The 10,585-nt window shown below is 37.6% G+C and overlaps 2 protein-coding genes across 2 annotated transcripts in view; one reads left to right on the top strand and one right to left on the bottom strand.

Moving 5' to 3' along the window:
* The window catches only part of angpt2b (angiopoietin 2b), a 510,244-nt gene that overhangs the window by 163,089 nt on the left and 336,570 nt on the right, over positions 1-10,585 (bottom strand). The gene's annotated exons all lie outside the window — the stretch shown is intronic.
* arhgef40 (Rho guanine nucleotide exchange factor (GEF) 40) overlaps positions 1-10,585 on the top strand; it is a 146,410-nt gene that overhangs the window by 8,367 nt on the left and 127,458 nt on the right. The window contains exon 2 of the mRNA XM_010793476.1: positions 715-718. The gene's annotated coding sequence lies outside the window, so the exon portion shown is untranslated. The remainder of the gene's footprint in view (positions 1-714; positions 719-10,585) is intronic.

The raw sequence follows: 10,585 nt of genomic DNA, 5'->3' as shown, positions 1-10,585 counted from the left end.
CGAGATGAAGTTGACAACAGACTGCACCCAACTCGTTTTTTTTTAAGTGTTGTCTGACTCAAACACAAAGTGAATACTGCCCCTCGTCCAGAACTCATCAACAGGTTGCCGCGCGCTCATTTCAAGATAAGCAACCAGAATAACGTAAACGTGTAGTCGAAATTGGACGAGCTATGGGCATCCACACACAGCTCATATTTCCTGAACTGGTTCAAGGCCTTGTAGTCCATTGAGGTGACTGAAGTAAAACAAGCCAACCCCTTAATACTCAACTTCAAGAGACATCTATTCACAACCGTGAGATGAACAGCTTATGTCGAGTCGTACTCACCGACAGAGAGGCCGGCCGCCACGAGAAACAGAACATGGAGGGTATTCATCCTGTCAGTCAGCAGGAAGGTCACAGCGTAACACTTACTCTTGCATTGGGCCTTCTTCGTATATATAGTAAATAGGGCCTGTCTCCTCCCCTAATCTGCAGGGGCCCTGCAATGTACTGTATGGACTCTAGGATTCCAACAGCATATGTTAAGGTATGTAAAATTCTCACGCTTATTGAACCCTGAGCCATGTTTGATTTGTTGGTGATTTGTCTATACTAGAGTTCCTCAGCATGGGCTTATGGATCCATGTGCAGGGCTGAACAGTAAATATGGCAATATGAGTTTTAGTTATGTTTTAAAGGCTTGAAATATATCAACAGCTTCTCGTGAGGGCTGTGTTTTATAAAAGGTATTTTTGTCTCTACATGATGAGTCATTGGTAGGATGTGACTGGTACAGTACAATATAAAGGAATGTAAGGATTGGAGGTTGCCATTAACTTTAGTATTCTCCTCTCATGCCACTGTATAAAACCTATTAAAATGAACAGCTGAAACAATAAGCAGATTAACCGATTGACAATACATTTATTGAAAAACTATTCTGATAATTCATCTGTATGCAAAACCAACAATTCTTTCTGCAACCATAGTAGGTATTTAAGCAAGCAGACATATGCATGGTATTTAGTCTGTAGCTAATTATGAATGATATAATCTACAGACTAAGCCTTAATTCAGGTTAACATTGGTTGCAGTTCTTTGTACAAAATGAGTGGAAATGCATTGTTAAAATGAGCCCAGCCTCAACCAATGCCAAATCAAATATAAAATCCCTTATAGACATGCATTTATTAGTAATAATGATTATTCACAGGGGCAATTTCTTTGCATTGGGTACTTCTACTTTTAAGTATTTGAATACAGTTTTATTATTCGATTTTAATACTTAAAAAAACTAGCATTAAAAGTTAATAGTTAAAGGTGAGGTAGGTAAGTTTGAGAAACCGGCTCGAGGCTGTTTGTTATATTCCATGGAATGCTCTTAACATCTCGATAGCAATGAATATCTTAAGTGCTTTGACAAAAAATCCATTAAAAAATGTCATCTGTGGAATCCGTAGTACTGTAAAAAGTAGGACCAGTCATTTGAGCCGGCCCGGCTAAAATAACTGGATGGCCTACCTGCCTGTCAGCCTTCCATCTGTGCACAAACTTATCTCGTGCCCTCATTGGTCATGTGCACGTTCGTGTGTTGGAGGAGGGGCTCTGTAAGGAAGTGGCAGATTTTTTCCAGCTGTGTATTTTCAAATTCTAGCGCACTCGGGCTGGTTTCTCCAAAATTACCTACCCCACCTTTAAGGTTTTAGCTGTCTGAAATTTGGTATGTACACTATATGATCTGCTTTAATGCTCTGGAAAATATAAATGTTTACAATGCTTAAATTCACATAACCACTCAAAAGCTGGTTGTAGCTTAAACATGGGGTCATACAGGAAATGTTGAGAAATCCTGTTCAAACATGTGTTAACATTATTATGTCACTGAATGTCTTATTTTACACAGCAAGCAGCGTGCACCCTAATGTCCAATATAGAGATAATCATGGGACCGGTCTGCAAGTTGACATACGTGGAAATCATATCGTAAAAAGCGTTGGTGATATCAATGCTGATGATATGATGAGCACTGGGATCAGAGNGCTAGGGCAGGTGCTCGGTTCTTCCGGTGCCAGGGGGTTCTGCCCAAAAACCACTCTGCGGCCTTCCTGTCGCATCACAGATGACCACTCACATTCGTTTGGTTGTCAGCCTATGGGACAATAAAACAAATATCCAAGCCAACTAAAATTAAAAAAGTATTGAATTAAAAACAATGGTATTCTCTTGACATTTAACAATATTCACCCCCTGTCTAGAATTACCCAAGACATGAGGTATAGTGTACATTGGGGTGGGGGAGTCCATATTTTCTGGGCAGGTTTAATAGTTAAATGTAGGAATTTTAAAAAGATCGTTGAGGAATAATTTCCACTCGTTTGGGTGTACTCACTGCCGCAGGAGGACTCTGTTGTCACAGCTGTGCTCAGTACTAATTCGGTGTAGGGATTGTCAAAGATGGGCCAGCACTTCAGAGTGTTGCATAGCATCAGTGTAACACTTGTCATGGCCCCTTTACAGCCACCTAAAAATCATACGAGATTGAAGTTGAAACAGACTGAACCAACTCGTTTTTTTTTAAGTTGTTGTCTGACTTCAAAAGCAAAGTGAATATGGACCTGTCCAGATCATCCCCCAGTGTGGGGGCCGGAGGCCTCCCTTTCCCACAGTAGCAAACCGTAGTCCAGTGTAGTTCGAAAATTGGGAGAGCTATTCGGGCATCACACCCAGATTCATAATTCCTGAACTGGTCCAGGGCCTTTGTAGGTCCATTGAGGTGACTGACAGTAAAACAAGCCACAAAACCCCCCTTAATATCAACTTCAAGATACATCTATTTCACAACCGTGAGAGGAACAGCTTATGTCGAGTCCGTACTCCACCGACAGAGAGGCCGGCCGCCACGAGAAACAGAAACATGGGAGGGTAATTCTCCTTGTGCAGTCAGCAGAAGGTCACAGCGTAAACACTTTACTCTGCATTGGGCCTTCTTCGTAATATGTTAAATAGGGGCCTGTCTCCCTCCTAAATCTGGCAGGGGCCATCCAATGTATGGGGACTCTAGGATTTCCAACAGGCATGTTTAAGGCATGTAAAAGTTTCTCACGCTTATTGAACCCTTGAGCCATGTTTGGTTTGTTTGGTGATTTGTCGTGTAACTAGAGTTCCTCAGCCATGGCTTATGGATTTCCATGTGCAGGCTGACGTCGACATTGGAAGATAAGGACGTTGGTTATGTTTTAAAGGCTTGAAATTAATCAACAGCTTCTCCTGGAGCTGGTGTTTTACAAAAGGTATTTTCGTCTTACCTTTGGATGATCATTGTAGGCATGTGACTGGTACATCACAATATAAAAAGGGCATGTAAGGGAAGGGGTGTCATTACTTTAGCATTCTCCTCTCATGCCACTGTATAAACCCTATTAAAATGAACAGCTGAAACAATAAGCAGATTAACCGATTGACAATACATTTATTGAAAAACTATTTTGATAATTCTTCTGTATGCAAAACCAACAATTTTTTCTGCAACCATAGTAGGTCTTTAAGCATCATATGCATTGTAACTTTGGTCTGTAGCTAATTATGATATAATGTCTCACTATTGTACATTTGATAAACATTGAAATCTACACACTAAGCCTTAATTCAGGTTATCATTGGTTGCAGTTCTTTGTGCAAAATGAGTGGAAATACATTGTTAAAATGAGCCCAGCCTCAACCAATGCCAAATCAAATATAAAATCCCTTATAGACATGCATTTATTAGTAATGATGATTATTCACAGGGGCCATTTCTTTGCATTGGGTACTTCTACTTTTAAGTAGTATACAGTTTTCATTATTAGATTGTAATACTTAAAAAAATAGCATTAAAAGTTAATATCATTAGTTAAGATTTTAGCTGTCTGAAATATGGTATGTATATGATCTGCTTCAATGCTCTGGAAAATATAAATGTTTACAATGCTTAAATTCACATAACCACTCAAAAGCTGGTTGTAGCTTAAACATGGGGTCATACAGGAAATGTTGAGAAATCCTGTTCAAACATGTGTTAACATTATTATGTCACTGAATGTCTTATTTTACACAGCAAGCAGCGTGCACCCTAATGTCCAATATAGAGATAATCATGGGACCGGTCTGCAAGTTGACATACGTGGAAATCATATCGTAAAAAGCGTTGGTGATATCAATGCTGATGATATGATGAGCACTGGGATCAGAGTGTTCAGAAGTGCATGTACTGTACAGAGGCAGGAGAAAGTGTCCCCGCACATCTGTGAATTCACATCAGGTAATCTTCTATTTTTATTTATGAGCCACTATCACAATGTAACTTTAAATGTGGGACTGTATTTAGTATTAGTTATAAGAATATATATACTTTTGTTTTGCTTGTAGAACATACTTCTGTTTATAGTCCACATATTTATATTTTAGCATTTATTCAACTGTAAAGTATTTATTTTTACATCTTATTTAATGTTACTTAATGTTTTTGTCGCTGCATTTCACTTACACCATTGTGCCACTTGCACTATTTATTGCACTAATGCTTTTGGTGTCTTAAGTAAATGGTATGTTGGACTGTCGGAGGAGAATGGGACTTAAGCTTTATATTGCCAAACTACTCTGAAGCTGAGTAAATAGGACAATAAAGCATTTGAATATTGAATATTTTACGGTCTTTGATGGAGCATATTTTCTCCACTCAATTAATGGACTCTCCTTGAATCAACATTGGTAGGAATATTTAAAAAGAAAGACCACACTTTCCCTTAAAAAAATATTTTATAGGTATTTATTCTGCTAAAATGTTAACCATTCCAAAATAAGGGAATGTTCTTTTTTTTAATAAACTTTACTAACAGTATGGATGTATTTTTGAGAGGCCAAGCATAATCGACTTCAAATGATAACCAAACGAGGACTGATTGATGTCACCTGTGTCACTAATTCCAGAGGTCTTCCCTGATTGGCCACAATCATCAGGTAACAGGAAGTAAAAGGTTGATCTGTTTGTCACTCAGCAACAAAATTGAGGCAGGCCTGTGTGTTGAGAAGTGTTTACCTGAGCATTAGTTTGCAGAGGACTCTAGGCGATACACCTACTGAAATTGTTTGTCTTTTATTTGTATCGCCATTTTAACTTTATACCGGCAACTGCGTTACGATCCAATCCCCACTCACTCTAGCAATAAACTCAAGCACCACATGGTGTTTTAGTACTTTATTGCCAGGCATATTTCAAATAAACGCTTTAAGTGGCAACAACTTGATTTTAATGTTCAACTTATTGGCAAAAAGCTACTTTGAACATCATTCGAAAGGATTCAATTACATCTTCATAATGACCGTTTGGTATAGTGTGTGTTTTCATTGTCTTATCTTTTTATTTCAGTTACTTGTTTTAATTTTGAGCACTTGGGGGATAATGCTATTTTTTATGGATGATGTGTGTTAAAAAACCTTGGTCTGGTCCATCATAAAAGTGGACTGAATAAAAAACATTACCTTCTACACATGGAACTGTCTGACAATTACTTAATTCTAATGTATACTTTATTTGTAATCATGACTTATGTAGAGTCAATTATTTGTTAACCTAAATAGCTACTGTAATGTTCAAAAACACAACAAACTGCTTATGAATTTGTAACGGAATCTTTAATACAAAAGTGTACACATCAGCTTGGTTCAAAGGGTAAGCAACACTTTTTTTAAATGATATGAAATGATTTCAAAACCTAGCATTTGAAATGAATAAATTATCCCCATGTTAGATCTAAAACAAAAGCAGAAGTAACAAAAACAAAGGAGATTGTCAGTCTCTACTGGCCTGTGATACTTATGATGTAAATAGATGCTACAAATCTTAAACTTAAAACACATTCAGGACCTTCAAACTTCATGGAATACATGAACAGTACAAACATGTTAACTATAAAAAAAAGTATTATTAACACACTAACGGTACGACTTTGTCACATGATCCAATGTTGGTCCCTTCATCAAGTCTTTTTTCTGCTATTTCTAATAATATATATTTTTTTCATGTTTTATATGTCTGTTTCATCACATTCTGAAACAGTTTCAAAGCTGACAATTGATTTCTGGAATGCACTTTTATAAAATGAATGAAAATGATGTTTTTTTGTGTAAAGACCACTAAATACATTAAAAAGGGTTGGCATTCTTCTTCTGATACATCGTCGTCCTGCAAGTTTACATACACTGTATGCATATTCTACATTAGAAATTAACCTTCTTGTAGTGGAAAGCTAATAAACTTTAGACCAAATGTTCTCAACAAATTAAAAAAGTGTTACGTTTTGGTCTAAAACTAACTTACCACCGCAAGTCAAAAACAAACCACATCATCAAGAAAAACTTCACAAATGATAGAAAAGATCTACTGTGTGCTTTATGATTAACACTGAACAAAACGCTATGATAAACAGTGGAGAAGTACTGCAGTGCATTTCATTCTTCTTTGACCTCGACATTCACATTCTTGATTGTAGCTTTTTCGTCTCAATCATGGGAAACGCTACAGCGACCTCGTGTAATTGAGGAATTTTAGTCACATTTTCGAACCATTACCACTCCTCCTCGTGTCATTTCTGTCTCTTTTTACCACAAACAACCTGCCTCTAAATGTCTTATAGCAGAAGTTAAACCTAGAGAAGATTTTCAGTGAACAAATATAGGCAGATTATGTAGGATTGGAGTGTATAATAACTGAGTGTACAAAGTATCATCTCAGAGCCTCTTATTAGCTAAATGTGAGATTCTCATCCAGGTGATAAGTCCTGGATGTCCCTGTTCTCTAAGTTAAGGAGCTAATCTTTTGTTACACTCTTTAAAAGGATTTGAAGCGCGGTCAGATGGGCTTGTATAATAAGGTGGTGACGTATTTCTTCTTGTAGCGATGTGTCGCACTGAGCACCATCACTCCATCCTGTAACATAAGCAGTCAAGGGAAAATTCAAACAATGCATTACATTTCAGACAAATGTGGGAAGAGTGCAGAGCTGTAATCAGGGTTCATACACCTTTTTACCAATGATTTTCAATGACTTCTCCATGACCTTTACCTAATTTTCCATGACCAAATAAATTACTCTTTCTAAGCGGCACCACCGAAAATGGTTTATTTTAACATGGAACAGGAAAATAAGGTCTGCATATGAAACATGCATATAAAACAAATCAAATAGGCTTACTAGCTTACACGCTAAAGCAACTAAAATCTTTCACCAGCAAAATACCTCGTCAGTTAAATGCCATTTTACGTTCCATTACTATTCGATACAGTATGTGTTATCATTATAGTATTACTATTTCGGCGATTAGCTAAAATATAAATTATATTTGATGCAACTTTAGTTACATTTCCATGACTTTTCTAAAACTTTGGGGAAAATATTGTTTTCCATAACTTTTCCAGGGCCCGGAATTTGCATTTTGAATTTCCATGACTTTTCCAGGTTTTTAATGACCGTAAGAACCCTGTGTAAACCACAGACATAAGTGGGAAGAACACTGACGAACACTCACTTATCTCAACAACAAGGAGGAAAATGAATATCCAACGCTACTAGGTTCTAGTGTGGTCAGGTACAAGTGTTACACATATGCATGTTTGTTTTTCCCCCCATGAAGTCTGACAGTGACGTTGGTATTTATATCCTTACGTGCATGTTCAGTTTGTTTTTCCAGACACAATGTGGAAAAAAGGGTAATTTATCTGTCCTTCATCTCCCCTTGCAGGAACTCGTTATCATTGTTGGAATGCCGTGGATACAATCTGCTGTGTAAGCAAACAGCTGCAGCCGCTCACAGTTTCCAATCCAAAAATAAAAAAAGCTAGGAAAGCTGAGTCACCGCAGAAGGTGGTGCCACATTTGAACAGTCACATAATGCTGGGAGATAGCAATATCTTTTTGTAATAACGTACCTTAATGGAGAGAGCGTAGAGGTGATTCAGCATGACATGGTTGGGTTCTGGGAGTAATGCAGGGTCACACTGGATATGAGAAAAAACAAAGGAAAACATATTTGTTCATCTTTATGTGTGATTTTCATATTATACACTTGTCAAATTTATGTTTGCTATTTTTGAATTTATTTTATATTCTGTAGATGTTTGTCTGATTTGTTTTTAATTGAATACTGGTTGTTTAAGCCTGTGGCTCAAGTATAAGTACTGTTTGATGCTTAGCAATTGTCTATTGTCTATCTAATGTTTGCACTTATTATAATGCATTAAAGACTCAGCTAAATTAAATGTATTCATAATAATAATAATTGCCATAGATGCTTTTTGTTATCATTTTGGCACTTGACCATTAATATACAAATGTGTTCATGCTAGGCAAGCAACAAAGGAAAGGTTCATATTTGAAGATTATAGATCTAAACGGATTTGACAGTAACAGCACAAAATAGAGAACACGTATTTCTAAAAGTACCAGAGTGGAATAAGCTTTGTTTTAACAGTTACTCACAGAAATGCCAGTGTCTTTGTTGAGGATGACCTGCAGCAGGTGGGGGGGGAGTATGGGTGGAGATTTAAACTTCTCTTCCTGTTTAGGAACATACGCGTCCTGATGGTAGGGCCCGGGAGGAGAGCTGGAGAGGTCTAATGAGGGGAGGAAAGTTTAAATGAGACCGAAGATATTCACTTTCAAACATTTCCACACTCCTATTAGAAAATGTGTAATCTCTATAGAACTCCAGGATCATGGTAAAATAGTTAACTATGAGGTTTAGTTATAGGTTAGATTGTACAATGTTAAAAGCAGTCTGGAGCTGACAAAGAGCCTGAATTGGGGATGATACAGAGCAGTAAATTACTGTACCATCAGCATACAAATTTGCATTTCAAATAATGTTATTAAGACTCTTTATATGAATAATAAATAACAATGGCCCTAAAACAGATCCCTGTGGCACACCCTTTGGATACATGAAGAGATGTAGAAGTTATACCTTCTGCCCGCACACACTGTCTGCCTGATAAATAGTTCTCAAACCAACTATCCGAAAGATCGATACTAAAGAGTCTTTGTGACAGCAAGGCATGATCCACTGTATCAAAGGGCCTTTTTTTAAAGTTGCTGGTAAAGCTGTTGTAACTATTGTGATACTGCATAGATTTTCCAGCCTACAAATCATAAACAATAACTATAAGCACTATGACCATTTAAAATATGTGACCTGCTCTATCGAAATCAGTCGCATTGACCCGAAGACACATTTTGAGTTGTATACACTGCTGGAAAGAGGATATTCCTAGCTTTCTAATGATATCAGGATTGTTTTTGTACTCCAAATATTAAGTGAAATATGTCACATTATATAATGACTGTCACCGAGTCATCATTTTGAGAAAAAGGCCTTCAAAGTTTTCTCTTCTCTGGAATCCATCGATCTGATTGATTATTAGCGGAGCAAATGATCAAAATACTACGGAGGGAAGATATTTTCGTTTGGATTGCTGGTCTGGGAGAAGCTCGCGAGTGTGTGTGTGTGTATACGTGTGTGTGTGTTTGTGTATTTTTGCGTTTGTGTGTATTGCGTTTGTTTCCGGGGGAAACCCTCACAAACCACCGGCTGTGTTATGCCTGCTGTGACGTAAGTTACTCCGTTCTCCGCTTGGAGGTGCCGTTACAAGCTTCAAAGTTGTATTGTATCATCTGAATTTGCCGGAAAACAAGTTAATATTCTGAAAGCCAAGACTTTGTTTTAATTGAAATCAGATGAAAACAAACTGTAACGGGACCCTGCCGTGTTATTTATGACGTTACCTCTACGTTACATTCAGTAATGTTCAGCCGGAGGGAGGGGGAGCGCGGCGCTGTGGAAGAGCAGATTGCCTGTCATCTTCCCTTTAGCAAGCTTAAAGAATGGTATTTATCGTGGTGAGTTTGGAAATAAAAGTTTCGAGTATTCTGAGAAGCCAAGACTTTGTTTGTTTTAAAATGCAAACAAAACATGCCGACCCCGAAAAAATTAGTTTTTATGCCAAATCCACGTTTATTTGAAATAGCCGTTGGACTTCCGAATGATTTCGACCAGTTAGAGCGGTCACGGTTAGTATTCTTTGAATGATAGAATAGATTCTAGAAAGAAGGGATACATATAAACAAATATTGGAAATCCTTTTTTCATATAATACCCAGGTTAATAATTTCAATATGTGTTTTTTTCAGGCACGTTCACTGGACATTGTCGGAGCATATTCGTGCGAGTCCACCATTAGAGGTGTCGAACACGCTCAGCTGTTTTCTCACCCTGGATGAAGGTTGTTCACTGTTCCCAAGCTGCTGGTTACAATCAGGCTGTGGGAGAACACAGCGACCAGACGACGATATCATTTCGTGATGATGAAAACTAGTTTCATAAAAACAAAAAAGCCATGTTTACATTGCAAATAACGATGTTAACATTGAACATAGCAGATAAATACAGCAGGGCATTTAAGCTGTCTCCTACTCGCAAAAAATTTTCTGTATTTGATACTGTAAAAATGATCACAAGGCCCAGTTATAGTTTTCTTATGTAATGCTGACCGGTCGGTCGGGTCGTGGG

The sequence above is a fragment of the Notothenia coriiceps genome, unplaced genomic scaffold (genome assembly GCF_000735185.1).
Source record: "Notothenia coriiceps isolate Sejong01 unplaced genomic scaffold, NC01 NC01_scaffold00037244, whole genome shotgun sequence".
In the NCBI taxonomy this organism is placed as follows: Eukaryota; Metazoa; Chordata; class Actinopteri; order Perciformes; family Nototheniidae; genus Notothenia; species Notothenia coriiceps.
This window is presented reverse-complemented; position numbering and strand designations above follow the sequence as displayed.